At 40.2% G+C, this 17,851-nt stretch overlaps 1 protein-coding gene across 2 annotated transcripts in view; it reads right to left on the bottom strand.

The window, feature by feature from the left end:
* Nucleotides 1–17,851, bottom strand: part of UGGT2 (UDP-glucose glycoprotein glucosyltransferase 2) — a 4,352,373-nt gene that overhangs the window by 1,023,568 nt on the left and 3,310,954 nt on the right. The window lies entirely within an intron of this gene.

The following is a 17,851-nucleotide window of genomic DNA, read 5'->3' as shown; positions in this document are numbered from 1 at the left end:
ATGATTCTGTGTTCTAGTCTAGTCTATTTGCAGTTAAAAGCATTCTCTAGAGTCTGCTTGCTCCTTGATCTGTTTAAAACTATAATTTAGTGGCTACAGCTAGGAGCTGTAAAAGTTCATTTAGTGGCTATAGCTATGAGCTGTAATAGTTCATTTAGTGGCTACAACTAGGAGCTGTAATAGTGTGCATTACTATAATTGCATTTTTATTTAATTACTAAATTGTAAACTGCTTTTTCATACTGAGACTTGTATTTTCTCTTTGTGAGTGTTCTTTCTATGCATTTAAAGTGAGGTTTCTGTGTTCTGCTCAGGTGGCATATCTTGATAGAGGCCGGCTGTTGTCAAGGCCTGGTAGTTTTGTTGGAGTTTCCTGTGTTTCTGGCAGCCATTTTCTGCTGATAGTCTGTCTTCATTATTGTTGAGAGTAACACGGTCTCCTGACCTCCTGTAGTACAAGTGATTGGGTAATAGCAAGGGCTAATAGGAATGAGTAGTAATTTGATCTTCTAGCTCTTCCATCCTTACTGGTATATAAACCTTGTATATGGAATAGGTTGTGCTTGCATTGATCAGGCTGTGGATGGTAATTCATTACTGAAATTACGCAGAAATCCCTTAAGATTCCAAGAGCAGGATAAATTATTTCTTAGACTTATTTCACTGAAGTGCACTTCTGAAACACTTATAATTGTGCTATACAGTTACTCTACTACATGTTGCACTGTTATAAAGCTTTTTTTTTACTATTTCATTGCATTTATGTACTGTTTTAAACTGTTTTAACTGTATTTTTCATTGCTAGATACTGTTTCATTACTCTAATTGCATGTTTACTGAATTACTTAACTGCAAACTGCTTTTTCATACTGAGAGTTGTATTTTCTGTTTATGAGTGCTCTATCCGAGCTTTTCTGCACATTTTTAATTTTTTGATGATTCTGTGTTCTAGTCTAGTATGTTTGAAGGTAAAGGCATTCTCTAGAGTCTGCTTGCTCCTTGACCTGTTTAAAACTTTCATTTAGTGGCTACAGCTAGGAGCTGTGAAAGTTCATTTAGTGGCTACAGCTAGGAGCTGTGAAAGTTCATTTAGTGGCTACAGCTAGGAGCTGTAATACTTAATTTAGTGGCTACAGCTAGGAGCTGTAATAGTGTGCATTACTATAATTGCATTTTTATTTAATTACTAAATTGTAAAATGCTTTATCATACTGAGACTTCTATTTTCTCTTTGTGAGTGCTCTTTCTATGCATTTAAAGTGAGGTTTCTGTGTCCTGCTCAGGTGGCTTATCTTGATAGAGGCCTGCTGTTGTCAAGGCCTGGTAGTTTTGTTGGAGCTTCCTGTGCTTCTGGCAGCCATTTTTGCTGATAGTCTGTCTTCATTATTGTTGAGAGTAACACGGTCTCCTGACCTTATGTAGTATTAGTGATTGGGTAATAGCAGGGGCTAATAGGACTGAGTAGTAATTTGACCTTCTAACTCTTCCATCCTTACTGGTATATAAACCCTGTGTCTGGAATAGGTTGTGCTTGTATTTATCAGGCTGTGGATGGTAATTCATTACTGAAACTATGCAGAAATTCCTTAAGATTCCAAGAGCAGGATAAGTTATTTCTTACACTTATTTCACTGAACTGCACTTTTAAAACACTTATAATTGTGCTATACAGTTAATCTACTACATTTTGCACTGTTATAAAGCTTTTTTTACTGTTTCACTGCATTTATGTACTGTTTTAACTCTATTTTTCATTGCTAGATACTGTTTCCTTACTCTAATTGCATGTTTACTGAATTACTTAACTGTAAACGGCTTTTTCATACTCAGGAGTTGTATTTTCTGTTTGAGTTCTCTATCCGAGCTTTTCTGTGCATTTTTGATTTTTTGAGGATTCTGTGTTCTAGTCTGTTTGCAGTTAAAATCATTCTCTAGAGTCTGCTTGCTCACTGATGATCTGTTTAAAACTTTCATTTAGTGGCTACAGCTAGGAGTTGTAATTGTTTCCCACCCACTCACCCTCCATCCCTAGTGTTGTGGTGTTTCTATACTTGGTGGCTTTGCAGTTGCCCGCCCATACTGTATATTTGATCTGTGACACTCCTCCCAGTCTAGTGTCATTAGTTCATTCAATCTAATAGAGAACATTTGTGAAGGCCAACCGACTCAGATTCTTAAACTTAAATTAACTTCTGTTCCAGCTTTCTCCGTTTCCACTTTACTGAAAAAAAAAGTCTAAACTTGTTTCCTCCCTTTCCTGTAACAAGTCTAGTCCAGATACACATCTGCTGTATCCAGGACTGTTTGTAAGCTCCTGACCCCCTCCCCCCGCTTAAATAAGGTTAAACTATTCCTGGCGCCATAAAGCCTGCTCTTCAAATTTTCCCTTGCAACTAGCCAGCTTTTTAGTTTTAGCACTCAAATCTATTTCTTTCAGCTCAGCACTTGTTCAGAACTCGTAAGCACTAAATAAGCTACAAATTACTAGAGCACTCAACTTTCCTCACTTGTCTACAGGAAAACAGTTTTTAGTACTTAATAAATAAGCACCTATCCAGGCATGTCTGAAGGTCTAAAGGAGTGCTTTCTCCTGTCTACCTGATGAAGCTGGGCATCTTGGGGCAATGCAGGATTTGCTTCATGTACACAGACAACCCCCTCCTCCTACCACCCAACACTACGACCTGTGAGCAATGCACTTATATAGCCAAACTGGAAGCAAAGCTCTCTTCACCAAAGACTGGACTAGACAGCCAAGAGGAGAAGGTAAACACTTGCACCACACCACACTCATCACATAGTCCCTTCAAAACCTACACCACCAAAACACACACACACAAGCACAAAACACATGCCTACATTCGCGGAGGCTCTCAATAAAAATCTGCCCAAACAACTGAGACTTCCAAAGCAGAAATGCAAGCAACCTCCACCCCCCAACACAAACCAAATGACACATAGCCCACATACTCAGTGTGCCACTTAACTACAGCCAAAAGGCATAACGTACCCAACACTCTAGTCATAGGTGACTTTATAGTCAGGCACACTAATGTTCCACTCACCAGGCTAAACAAGGAGAAAGTTACTGTCAGCTGCCTGTCGGGTGTCAGGATCCGCCACATAATGCACGCACTCAGGTCACTCCACAACAAGTACAAATATGACTCTATCATTGCCCATGTTGGTGTGAATGACCCGAGACTTACCTCCCTGGACTACATGAAAAGAGACATGGAGGAGCTCTCTGATCTTGCAGCCCAGGCAGGTATGACCCTAGCCCTGAGTAGCATCCTGCCATCACTCAGAATGATAACACAGTACAAGGACAAAATGACTGACTTCAACAATTGGCTAAGCTTCTGGTGTCATTCTAAGGGAATCCAGTATCTGTCTGCTTGGGATGACATGATCTACAGACCATGATGCTTTGCCAGAGATGGCCTGCACCTGTCGCCCTTGGGATTTCGAATACTGGCAAAGGCTCTTGCCACCTTTATAGTTCCTATTTTAGGCAATGTTCAAATGACAAATTCACCACCGTAACAGATACAAGCAAGAAAAATCTGAGGGTAATATTACTCAATGCTAGAAGTCTAAACCTCAAAATGCACTCACTCGAGGCACTCCTTAAAATGGAGAACATCGACATCTGTGCAGTGACAGAGACCTGGTTCAAAACTCCAAAGAGCACTCCTGCATTACCAGGCTATAATTCTCATACCACATCTTTCGGCCACCTAACCCAGACCGAAACACTAAAGGTGGAGGCGTGTCCATATTCATTAAGGATGTCCACACCTCCAAGCTAGTTGCTCAGCATAATGCATCCGAGATTATCCAAGTTCAACTAACTCTGGGCAAGACCACAATCCAGACTGTAGCTTACTACACACACCCCCACCATGCCCCAGGATTCCCACTCCTCTTTCCTTGATACACTGGAAAATATTAGGGTACAACCCAACACCCTAATAATGGGTGATTTCAACTACCCCACCATTAACTGGGAAAACTACTCATGTACCAACTCTTTTGCGCAACGTTTTCTGGAATTCATCAATTCCAACGCCTTGGATCAACTTATCCACATCACCACCAGGGACAGCAATATCCTAGACCTGGTCCTCACCAACATGGGAAACCGGTGTTCCACACCAGAGGTCAATTCCTCGTTGATCAGATCCGACCACAAGCTAATCACCCTAGACATCCACATCCTGCTCCCACCCCAATTAGGAAAACAACCGTAAAAAAATTCTCCAAAGCCAACTTCACGCTTCTGAAGACAGAACTGGCAAACTTCATGACACACATGCAGATGGACAACAGAGGTACAACTGCTGAATCCTACACAAATGCACTTTATAAGCACTTACACGAGTGCATGGAATGTGCTATCCCTAATAGAACCAAAATGCTATCCTCCTAAAAAAGGAAGCCAATCTGGTGGTCTTCTGTCATAAACAAATTCTACAACAGAAGAAAGAAACTATTGCAAAAAAGAGTAAAATCCTATGATTGGAGACACTCTCTGATCAGCCTCAGTAAGAAGCTGAGATCCCTCATAAAATCCTCCAAAGCTAGCTATGAAAACAAAATTGCCACGGATTCTAAAGATAACCACAAAGCATTCTAAAGCTATGTCAAGAATCTCAATGGCAACACTCAGATCTGCTCTGAGTTACAGCACAATGGCACAAAATATACAGAACCAACTGATATTGCCAATATCCTGGCAGAGAGATTCAGTGCTAACTTTACCCCCTCTCACCCCCTAAAGGGCCCATCTCTATACCTGAAGAATGCAAAGTTCCTGTAATCACAGATGCACAGGTAAAAACCTCACTCTACAAAGCCAACAACACAGCATCCATGGGACCTGACAACATCCCAGGCTGCCTTCTACACAAATTACAGAATGAACTGGCACCCCACCTATGTACCATGTTCAGTCATAGCCTCACTTCAGGCTTTGTGCCAACTGAATGGTGCATCGCGATGGTTATCTCACTCCACAAAGGGGAAGCCACAACAGACCCCGGGAACTACCACCCCATTAGTCTGACGAGCCTGGTCTGCAAGGCCATGGAATGCATCATCATGGAACTCACAAACAAAGACATTGGAGGTCTCCAAACTCTGGAACCCACACAGTTCGGGTTTGTAAAAGGCAGATCATGTCTCTTAAACCTGATAGTCTTCTTTGAAGCAGTCACCAAAGCCACAGATGAGGGTAAGGTGCTTCACACAGCCTATCTAGATCTCACCAAGGCATTCGACACCATCCCCCACTCTGGAATTAATGATAAACTCACTAAACTAGGTATAAATCCCTATGTCACAAGAACCCACACTGTGAAAGTAGCAGACTCCAAATCAGACTTCAGGCCAGTGACAAGTGGAGTACCACAGAGTTCAGTCTGCGTCCTCTTCTGTTTGGTATCTACTTCTCTGAAGTACAGGCTAACACAAAAGGTCTTTGGCTAAGTTCACAGATTACTGCAAACTAGGAGCAATAATCGAAACTCCTAACGATGTGGACTTCCTACAAAAGGTTCTCGCTGAGACAGATGCCTGGTGTCAAAGCCATGGCCTCAAGCTCAATGCCAAAAACTGCACGGTCATCCCCTTTGTTAAAAACTCTATACCCATGAACTACCTCATAGGCAGCAGTCTACTTAACATTGAAAGTGTGATAAGAGACCTTGAGACATAGGTAGACAGTAGTCTCTCCTTTGATAATCACATTGCCACAGTGGTCAGAAAATCCTTCTACGTGGCACACCTCATCACAAAAGGTTTCTCATCCAGAAAAAAAGAGGTCATTGTTCCCCTCTACTCATCACTTTTAAGACCCATTAAAGAGTACAACACCCATTTTGGTATGTACCTCACAAGACATCTACAACAACTGGAAAGACCACAGAAATACTTCACAAAGAGGATTACTGGCCTCAAACAGTTGGCCTATGCAGACCGTCTCAAAAAACTCCAGCTTTACTCTGTTGCATATTGCCTACTCAGAGGCGATCTCTGCCTAACATACAAAGCTATGTCAAACCCAGAGCTGTTGGACATGCTCCACTTAAAGAAATCCCAATCCCTCCGACCTACACGCTCTAGGGACCTAAACCTTGTCACCACAATAAACAGAACATGCTGGAGGGATAGATTCCTGTCCCAGAGAATTCCCATACTCTGGAACAGACTACGTATCTATGTCAAACAGAGCTCCTCATTAGCACTCTTCAAGAAAAATCTTGATGATTTGATGGGTAATAGGAAATTCACCCCAGGGATCACTTCTGTGGCTCTGCTTGACAGGGCCACAGGAAAATAATTTTCTTGGGTGGCAAAAGCCAGGGTACCTTTTTGGCTAGGCTTGTATGGGTTATAGGGCCAATAGCCTAGTACCTACCTATGAACCTATATGTCAGGAAGGAACTGCAGAAACACCCTACTTTTGTCATCAGATGAACAATGGCAAGATCCATCCAGAATATGGCAAGACAGAGGTTTTCTAGGCACAGAACATTCCTATTAACAAAAAAAAGAGGCAATGGCATTCCTTGGGGCTGCAAGATATTAGAAATGTTGTCCCTGACTGTAGCAACCAGCCATTCCTGTTCCACACCATATCTGAAGGAACTGGCAAACCAAAGGTAATTGGACTCCATCCTGTAAACAGGCATTCCAAAATCATGTAAACAGGCATTCCAAAAGCATAAGTAGATGCTAATGGTATAGCCGGATGTTTCAAACTACAGTCTCCACAGGGAAAGGAGCATCCAGTAATGTATCTCAGTTTTAGACTTCAGACAAGGGAGGAATCATATACAGCTGTGAACAAGGAACACATGAGGACAGTTTGGGCTCTCCAAAAGTTTCAAGCCTTCTTAAATAGAAGAAAAGTCATAGTTTTTTCAGTTAAAATTGTTATCAAAGACCAATGGGTAGAATGGTAAGCTGCTCTGATAGAGTCTGAGCCTACAACATATAAACCCCAGCACAGGTGTGGTGCCAACAATGCTATTGCAGACAGTCTTTCAAGACAAGGGCCTAGAGTAACTACAGGGTTTTACATCTTTAATACAAACTGTGCTTCTTGGGAGTGTCCAAAGAAAACTTTCTTCAGGTCCAAAATGGGGAAAGGAGAAATGTGAATATTCAGTACAGAACTAAAGCACACATAATTGTTCCACAGTACATACATAGCCAAGATGTTGTGAATAAAAGTACTTTACACACAGAAACACACACACACACACACACACACACACACACACACACACACACACACACACACACACACACACACACACACACACACACTTTCAGATCCACTGTTTTATATCTTATTATTTACAGTCAGAGATTGGAAATCAATTTTACGTAAATGCTTGCTGCTAGAATTTTCTAAGCAATGACAGCCATATGGCAAAGACTGGAATACTACCATAGCTGGAACCTAAATGAAAAATGGGAATGGAGACAAAGAAAAAGGGTTAGCCAAATACAGTAGTAAATCTGAACTATTCAGAAAGGCCTCAGGAAAGTACAGTTGTGTAAAATCTTACCATAAGAGTTCTTCACTGTTGCAGTATTCATTACAAAAGGGATTCCCTGCCAAGGGTAGCCCAATATCCTAGAAGTATACCAAAGCCTTAGGATGCTCCCACTTAAGGAGTAGGGCATAAAGATGATGTACAGATGTACATACCTCCAAACTGAATAGCCCCAACAGAACAACAGCCCTAGCAGTTAGGAGTAACGTGCATCAAGAAGGAGAAAAAGGTAAGGAATTCTAGGCAAGGAAGATAAAAGGAAAAGAGCAGAAGGGGGAAGAGGGAGGGAGTGAATACTGTAACAGTGAAGACAAGGACATCTACTGTTATGGCAAGATTTTATACAACTGTGCTATATCCTTCCATATCACTGTTGCAGTATTCTTTACAAAAGAAAGAGTATAAGAGCTCGAGGAAACTTGGGAGGAGGAAGGTACAGGAAAGCCACTGAGAAATCCATGCACGATAGCTCTGGCAAAGTCAGCTCTTGCTCTGGAAACAGCATCCAATTTGTAATTCCTCGTCAAAGTATGGACAGAGGTCCAAGTAGCAGCTACAAGAATGGAATTGGTATCCAATCTTTTAAAAAAGGCACCAGAGTAAGCAACAGCCCTAGCAGAATGAGCTTTTACAGATGCAGAAAGACATTTTCTATGAATGGAGTAACAAAAAGAAATGGCCTTAAGATATCCAGAAGGGTATGGTTTGCTTAGAAAGGGCCAAACCCAGAGATCTGGAATGAACAGAAATAAAATAGTGCTCAGATTTGCGAATGGCCTTAGTGTTATACAAATAATATTTGAGCTGTCTATGCAAATCCAATGTGTGAAGAACGTTCTCACTAGCAGACTAAAGATAACAAAAAAAGGAAGGCAAATTAATAGACTGATTAAGTCACAATTTGTTAACTACTTTTGGGCATAAAAGGATTAGTATGTAGATACATCTTGTCCCTATGACAAACCAAGTAAGGAGGAACAGCCATACGAGCCAGGAATTTAGAGACTCTTGCAGCTGCAGTAAAGGCGAAAAGAAGTCGCCTTTTATATACAATGCTGCAAGGAGGCTGAAGCTGCAGGCTTAAAAGAAGCCTCAGTCACTTTTTTGAGTACAAAAACTGAAGTCCCAGGAAGGTGGAATAGACTTCCTGGGAGACCTAATATGAAGGATGCGTTTAAAAAACTGTTTGACTTCTAACCTAGAGGCAAGAGGAGAACTCAATGGCTGACAAGCAGAAATAGCTGAGAGTTGAGTTTTAACATAAGAATATGCTAACCCAGCATGGAGCAATTCACACAAATAAGGGAGAACCAGACGGATCCCAACAGAAAGTAGATCCTGGTTATGAGCAATGCATCAGACAGAAAATCTCTTCCATTTGGACACACGTGATTTCCTAGTACTGGGTCCCTGGCCTCTTACAGAACCCTAGGCACTTCCTCAGAAAAAAGGTACCCAAAAGGGATCAAACCCTATCACCCACAATGTCAGCTGAAGAGTGGACAAATAAGGATGGATCAGAGATCCCTCATCCTGTGTGAGTAGGTCCATCTTGTGGTGATTGCCCCTGGATAGGTGAAGAAGAAGGGGGAGCCAATGATGTCTAGGCCCGAGTCACCGACAAGATTTTGGGGGAGTCCTGCTGTATCTTGAGCAGGACCCTTGGAATCAGGGAAAGGGGAGGGAAGACATCGAGAAACATCTTCTTCCAAGAAAAAGATGAAGTGTCCACTTTCCAAGACAGAGGACTTAAGACTCTGGTGCAAAAAAAGAGGAAGTTGTCTGTTCAAAGGGGAGGGGAAAAAATCTACCTGTGGAGTACCCCACAGATGGAAAATGTCCAGAAATACATTGCTGTGACACAAGCATTTGTGAGCCTGCGCACTGGGCCTGCACCAACAGTCTGCACTATTTTGCTCTGAAGGAATGTATACAGCCTGAAAAGTCACATGATACAGGACAGCTAGATCCCATACCTGAAAAGTCAGTCTGGAAAGAAGATAGGACCATCTCCCCACTTGCTTGTTGACATACACATCACTGTGGTATTGTCTGTGAAGATTTTGAGAGGCCTGTAAGAAAAAGGGAGTGAAAGGCCTGAAGTGTGAAAAGGAGTGCTCTCATCTTCTTTATGCTGATGTGGTCTGACCTCTGATTAGGAGGCCAGAGACCCAGGACCTTAAAGAAACCGAAGGAGGCTCCTGACCTCTGGTCTGAGGCATCTAAGGAAAATTTCTGAGAGGGGATTGGGAGCTGAAAAGGAAGTCCCAGGTTGAGAGACAGCTGACAAATTCACCACCAAAAAGGGACTAGAAAACCCTGTGGATGGCAGTGTTGGAGCCATACTGACTTTAAGAACCACTGTACTTTCCTCATATAAAGCCTGGCTAGAGGTAGCACTGGAAGGGTGGAGGCCGTGAATCCCAAAACTCTGAGAAATTCCCTGGGTGTATCTGAAGCCAAAGGAAGAAAGTTTGAAAAAAGTTACTGGAAAAAGAGCCTTAAGAGGAGGCAGGGATGCCAGCATGGGAATGGTCTGGATCCTGCAACCAAGAAACATATGATCGTGAGAAGGAACCAGGACTGATTTCTGAAAGTTTACTGCAAACCCCAGGCTTTGTAAAAGACAAACAGTATACTGGAGGTGCTTAAACAATTTCTCAGGCGGGGGGGCTTAATCAGCAGGTCATCAAGATAAGGAATGATATGAACCCCTCTCACCCTGCAAAAGGGAATCAGAGGAGCATGGCATTTGATGACTATCCTTAGGGGAGTAGAAAGGCCAAAGGGTAAAGCACAGAACTGAAAATGCAAGAAAGAGACAGCGAAAGGCAAAAACATCCTGAAAACGGGATATGAAGATAAGCATCCTTGAGGTCCAGATAAACCAAGAAAGCCTGGGGGGGGGGGAAACAGGGTTTGAAGGGAAACATCCAAATTGAAGGGAACCTTCAGAAAGGTTTTGAGCTAAGAAATGTCCAGAATGGGTCTCCAGGTGCATTCCTTCTTGGGGACCAGAAACATTCTGGAATAAAACCCTTCTCTTTCTGGGAAATGGGCACAGCTTGAATGGTGCCTTGTGCCAAAAGGCACGGAAGCAGTTCTGGGAAGAAAGAAAACTGTTCATGAGGAGGATGAGGGATGCCCAGAAAAGGAGGAAGGGTGTTTCTTGTGAAGATGCATCCCTGATGGATGATGGACAGAACCCAAGAGTCTTCAGTGACCCTCAGCCAATTAGGAAGGGGGAGATAAAGACAAAGGGATAAGGGAACCTAACTCAAGAAAAGGGGAAGCAAACTGTCAGCTAGAACCTGACTTGTCTTGAAAAGGTAGCTTCTGAGAGATATGAGTAGACTTGGCAGAAGGAACCTGCCTAGAACTCCTCTTACCTTTTGGAGGAGGACAAGGTTGTCCGCGAACAAAGGAAGATTTGGATGGATAATTCCTCTGGAACTTAGGGATAGGCAACACAAAAATATGCTTCAATTTCTGCAAGGCCTTACCTTTACCCTGAAGGAACTTCAAAAGCACGGCAGCGTCGGACTCAAACAGGTTCTTATTATCAACAGAAACATCCAACAGTTTAGCCTTAATATCATCAGGCAAAGGTGGGAGACAAAGCCAACAGTAATGTCTGAAAACAGAACCAAAGGCAGCAGCCTTAGAGGAGGCATCTGCTGCATCATAACTAAATTTAATACAGTGACGAGCTACCTGAGATGTAGAGCCCAGTAAAGACAGGGACGAGGCCTTCCCTTCAAAATTAAGGAGGTCAGAGACTGCCTGAGAAAGAAGGGGTTAAATATACCTGGTTATATGGGTCTGGTAATTAATGGCCCAAAAAGCCAAGGTGGCAGCAGTATATACCATTTGCCTAGCTGTTCCATAGCTCTACTGTCCTTGTCTAAAGGAAGTAGTTTAGTAGATGGCAAAAATTTAGAGGGTTTGTCAGAAGAGACAGACACTACAGAAGGGTCAGCAGAAGGACATTTATATAGGAACTTACACTCATCAGACACCTTCTAAAATCTCTTAGGCTTCTTAGGGGCTGGAGGTTGAGAATCTGGCACCAGAGGCTGCTGAAAACATATCTAGAAGGGTAGCTAAGAATGGAGGTACAGCAGATGGCTTAGGGGACTCCATCTGGAAAAGTTCATAATACCTCTTTTGAATGTCAAAAACCTGAGAACAGTCCGACTTAAAAAATTCCATCATGTGAGAAATATTATCCCCAAAGAATCTTCCTCCTCAGAGCCATAATCCAAGGGAGAAGGGATTTCAGAGGAATATGCTAAAGATTCTTCCTCAGAATCCAAATCCTCTTCAGAGGAGTCCTGCTGTTTGGGTCTCATGAGTGGGGTAAATGACCAAGGGACAGCAGGCACACAAACTCCTTGGAAGGTTTATTAATGCATTAAATAACCCCTTGGTAAAATCCTGCCATTCACACTGGGGGGATCCTTAGCAGCAGGAGAGGTATGCTTGTGTTTTTTTTTTTTTTTTTGAGGGATGTCTGCTCTAAATACCCTAAGAGGTTCAAACCCTTGCCTATACTCAACCATTGTAGTAAGAATCTCCTCCCAAACAAGATACTGCAGTAGCCCCATCAGTCCCTCTGAAACCTTTGAAATAATCAGCAGAGGTTCCCCCTCAACATCTGGAGCAACATCTGCAGAGCCTCTGAGGATGTGCAAGAAGTTGGATCTATGCAGCCCACCAAAATTGTTCCAGTAGACAAATCTGACACAACAACTGGGCAATCCTCTGGGCTTTCACCAGCCTTGAGAGAGATATCCAGAAAAGCGGGACAGCAGCTGAATCAGACCTGAGTTTCTTGGCCTTTTCATGGCAGGCAGCTGACCTTTGAGATAGGAAGATTCTGCCATAGCATCTTGTGCCATCAACTTAAGACATTGGTTCCCAATGTAAATGAGCAGGGAGGAGAGACAACTATGTAGGGTGTTCGGGACTAATGCTTGGCAGACAAAACACTGCATATGGTCACGAGAAGCACCCAAACAGAAAAGACACTGCTTGTGATGATCTTTATGGGGAATCTGCCTCCCACACTGATGTTTTCCATTTCTGGATGACATGTAAACTCGGAAAATTTAAAGGAGAAAAGATAAGAAGATACCCCAATGGGGCACTTATCTGAAACACGGCTCAGTAACCAGCAAAGATGAAGGGGTCTTCAGCCTCATGATAAAGGATGGCGTTTGGACCAGCGGCAAAGAAGTTCTGAGATATGTATGTCCGTACATCACCTTTATGCACTACAGCTTGAGCAGAGAGCATACATGTGATGTACGTCTATAAAATCCTAAGGCTTTGGTATACTGGCTGAATGTTGGGCAACCCTTGGCAGAGAATCCCTTTTGTAAAGAATACTGCTACAGTGATATGGAAGGACATCTGTCATTATATCCTGTTTTATAGGTTACAAAAATGACCTCTAAGTGGTCTATAAAATAATGACTGATCTAGTTCTATTTGAAAGTCTATGCCCAAAATGCGTGGCTAGGAAAGTAAAACAACAGACTGGAAAACCTATTATACCATGACCCCCCATTAATATTCCAAAACGTGCACGCTGATTGGTAAGCATGCACGTTGTAAATCGACTTATACTAATGGAAAAAGGTCCAGTCGCCCGGACTTTTTCCATTAGTATAAGTCTTTTTTAAAACACTGTCTCGCTATGTTAAAGGAGTTTAACATAGCGAGACAGGTTTTAAAAAAGCAGCGGAGATCTCCGTTGCTTTTTTTAAAGCTGTCTCGCTATGTTAAACTCCTTTAACATAGCGAGACAGTGTGTAAAAAGCAATGGATATCTTGCTTTCTCCATTGCTTTTTTTTTAAACCTGTCTCGCTATGTTAAATGGGTTTAACATAGTGAGACAGCTTTAAAATAAGCAACAGAGATCTCCATTGCTTATTTTAAAGCTGTTTCGCTATGTTAAACCCATTTAACATAGCGAAACAGTTTGTAAAAAGCAACGGAGATCTTGCTTTCTCCGTTGCTTTTTTCAAAACTGTCTCGCTATGTTAAATGGGTTTAACATAGCAAGACAGCTTTAAAATAAGCAACGGAGATTCTCCGTTGCTTTTTTTAAAGCTGTCTCTCTATGTTAAACCCATTTAACATTGTGAAACAGCAAAAAGCAACAGAGATCTTGCTTTCTCCGTTGCTTTTGCCCACAGCTCTAATGTACTACGTAGGCATACACATGCGCAGTACATCAGCCGCAGAATACCAGACAGCTGCGGAAGGGCAACAAGGAGGCATTATACAATGCCATTATTTAAGAAAAGTAATTATTTTTTTCTTAAATAATGTCATTGTATAATAGCAATAACCCACTTCTGGCTGTGGGTAATGCTGGATTTACCCACGGTTGGCTTTGTTTGGCCACTCAGGCTTTGCCCTCGTGGCCAAACCACGCCAACCGTGGGTAAATCCAGCATTACCCACACCCAGGCGTGGGTTATTGCTATAATAATGAACACAAACAACAAGAAGAAAAAAATGTATAAGATACATAGCTTCCACAACAGTGAACAGTCAGATGTCAGTAGCCTGGCACTCAGTGGGGCAAGGCAAAGAAACTATTCTTAGATGGAGCAGAAGCTCACCAAAGGACGGAGACACACACACACACACACACACACACACACACACACACACACACACACACACACACAAAAAAGGAGTGCATATTTATGCACAAAACAAAGGTTCTCTACATTCATCTACTGCAAGTATTTGGGATATGGTAAAAATGTATCACCTACTCACATGGACAAAGGAAGGACATGCAAACTCACAGAATGCATCCAAACTGAGAAACAAACAGCAGAATCAAGTGCTAATGGGAAGCAATGCGAATTACTGAACAGATGGAAAAGCTAAAAGTACAGAAAAATACTTTTAACAGCCTTGTAACCTGAAATTTGCAGATTGTTAAATCAGCTTTAATGCTGATAATACTAGCAACACAAAAAATGCAGCAATACTGTACTGTAACAAAGTTCAAGATGAAAGCACTATTCTGAAAAATGTATTCCTGGAAACTGGCTTTTAAGAAAACTCAAACACTTCCACAAGACCAGCTATAGCTACTGTTTACAAACAACCAGATTACATTTAATAATGGTCCCAAGAAACAATGTAGGCTAGAATGTACAAGAGATGCATCTCAAAACAGCAGAGACAAATTCTAGTGGCCAGAATTAAAAAAAAAAAAAAAAAGGTTCAACTGGGTTGAATTATGATCAATGGCAATGAGCCTACATCAATCGAAGAAATTAAATTAAATAATTAAGTATAATTGATTTAAGTATATGTTACAGTATTTTAAATGTTTTGTGAACCCATTAAGCATAAGCCTAGGCACTAGTTCAGTGTTTGCTGTTTGTTGTCTATTGTTTGTGTCTTTCGGCTTTTTCCCAGTTAAGGGTCGCCACAGCAGAACTCCGGTCTGCTAATGATTGGCAGTAGATTTTTATGTACTGGCTTGCAGGGCCTAACGCACAACCTTCAACAAAGGAATGCCCATTCACACATGTCGTTACACAGAAGACGCTCTAACTGAGACTCGAACGGGCAATGTCTAACTGTGAGGCGACAACGCTACTGCAGCTGTTTGTTGTCTATATTTAATAAAATTCACTTCTATGTGCCACAAGTGAGTAATAATTTGGTGATGTGTTAATATTTGGCATAAAATAGGAAAGAAATGCGCGTAATTCAGACTTTAAAAATTCATTACAGGCTGACTCTATCAGATACACTGGGTGAGCAAATTGGTATAACTAAGGAAATTATTTTTTTTCAGCTACAATACAGAACTTAAATCATCTAAACATGATGCATCCTTGCTGAGTCTAATTATGGTGGTTGCCAACAAAGCAATTATTAGAAAATGGAAATCCAAGTGTAAACCAACTGTACTAGAAGTAGTGAATATAGTAAAAGAGATAAAACAACTGCAAATGGGATATTTAGAAAAGGATTGGAGCAAATTAAATACAAAAAATAAATAAATAAAAACAGGAATTGTGGGAACAATACATGCAGAAAGGAATGAGGTTTAAAAAAAGGCAGGATTTGAATGAGCTATGTAACGTTTCACCGACAGTGACTGGATAGATTATAAGTGATGTATAATGTTTGCAGCTAAAATTAGGTCACTATTGTTTTGTTTTCATTTATATAAATGTTTGACTGTCTATGTCATAACTGATAATTTAATAAATATGTTTCTTGTTTAAAAAAAAAAGCTATTGTTCTTTGAGAAAACACACTTCATCTTTCCTATAATGTTATCTACAATACTTAAAACGTAGCAAAATCAATCCCAAGGGTAGAGTGCCTCAAATAAAGCAGCAAAACTACATCTACCATAAAAACTCACTGAGGCACACCACGACAATAAGAAGCTGACCGTTGTTCATTGACTGTTTATTGTAGAAAACACACACACATATATATATATATATATATAAAACAGAATGTTCCTGGTGCTCAGTAAGCGCTTTCACATTACAATAGAATGCTTCATCACTGTTAATGCACCAACTGATTTTTACATTTAAATAGCACCTTCAATCAACTATGGGCTCATTTATTTAAAAACAAATAAAATCACTATCTTAAAAAATTCCTTTGACATTAATTACTAAATAAAATCAACAGTTAAAACAAACTATTTCATGTATATGTTATTTACACACTATAATAAAATCATGTCAAATGGTGAAGCAATAGATAAAAAAAAACAATATGCACATAAAACAATACAAAACAGTGTAACAATAAAGTGTCAGGTACAACTTGAAAAATATAAAAATTAATGTTTATAACGTCTTGCACTAAGGAAGGGTTTCAAAGATACTCTTTCATTTAAACCAGAGGCTCTATCTGCTTGTAGCCTCATGATCCACCTTGTTTCTCTTTGTTCAGTGTACTTTTTATAGTCACCCAACCTGACATCTCTATCTATCGGTTCTATGACTATAAACTTGAAATTATATGTCGTGCCTTTAATCATCACATGTTTGGCCAAAGCAAAGCCAAAGGTGGATTATGAGGCCACAAGCAAATAGAGCTTCTGGTTTAAATGAAAGAGTATCTTTGAATCCCTTCCTTAGTGCAAGAGGTTACAAACATTAATTTTTATATATTTCAAGTTGTACCTGACACTTTATTGTTACACTTTGCCTGTATGAGATGTGACCTCCTGGTATTGCTTAATTCTATTAAACAGTAGTTTCTTTACTGTGAGAAGCATTTATAGGATCTTTATAGGATCTTTATAGATGTTTTTTAGTATTCTACATGTGCATGTATATTTTCATTATATGACGCAAAATGTTAGATGGGTGTTTTTTATAGTATTTATGGTTCTTCTCTATAATGTTATTCATATACATGTTTTGTATTGTTTTATGTGCATATTGTTTTATTGTTTTATGTGCATAAGGATGTTTGGAGCAGTTTTTTCAGATACTTATGCTAAAAATGGAGTTTTATGGGTTTCTATGAGAATATATATATATATATATATATATATATATATATATATATAAATATATATATTTTTTTTTTATCTACTGCTTCACCATTTGACATGATTTTATTATAGTGTGTAAATAACATATACATGAAGTAGTTTGTTTTAACTGTTAATTTTATTTAGTAATTAATGTCAAAGGAATTTTTTAAGATAGTGATTTTATTTGTTTTTAAATAAATGAGCCCATAGGTGATTGGTGCATAGTTGATTGAAGGTGCTATTTAAATGTAAAAATCAGTTGGTGCATTAACAGTCCGATGAAGCATTTTATTGTAATGTGAAAGTGCTTACTGAGCACCAGGAACGTTCTGTTACTTAGATATATGTGGTTTTAACAGTCAACGAACAACGGTCAGCTTCTTATTATCATGGTGTGCCTCAGAGAGTTTTATCTACAATACTGTTAACCTGTGTTGGATGGAAAAGACGCAAGGCACAAAATACATATTTTGTAGTTTAAACTACTTGTCAAATGTTAATGCCCGAAGTAATATCTCAGTCTCCCCTTTCAGAAGTTCATAGAATGTCCAGATTTTTGCCTAATATTTTTGCCAATTCATCATAAAATTTGTGGCTTTCTAGCCAGTCATTGAAGATTGCAGTCACTATGAGTTCAGAATTCATAATCTTCAGAAAATGCAAGTTAATACAAAACTTGTTTTGCTAGCAATTTTTCTTTTTAATTTATAAGAGTAATATTTAAAA

The sequence above is a fragment of the Protopterus annectens genome, chromosome 5.part1 (genome assembly GCF_019279795.1).
Source record: "Protopterus annectens isolate FY-2018-M chromosome 5.part1, PAN1.0, whole genome shotgun sequence".
Classification (NCBI taxonomy): domain Eukaryota; kingdom Metazoa; phylum Chordata; order Ceratodontiformes; family Protopteridae; genus Protopterus; species Protopterus annectens.
Note: the sequence above shows the minus strand (reverse complement) of the source record. Positions and strands in the feature narration are given on the sequence as shown.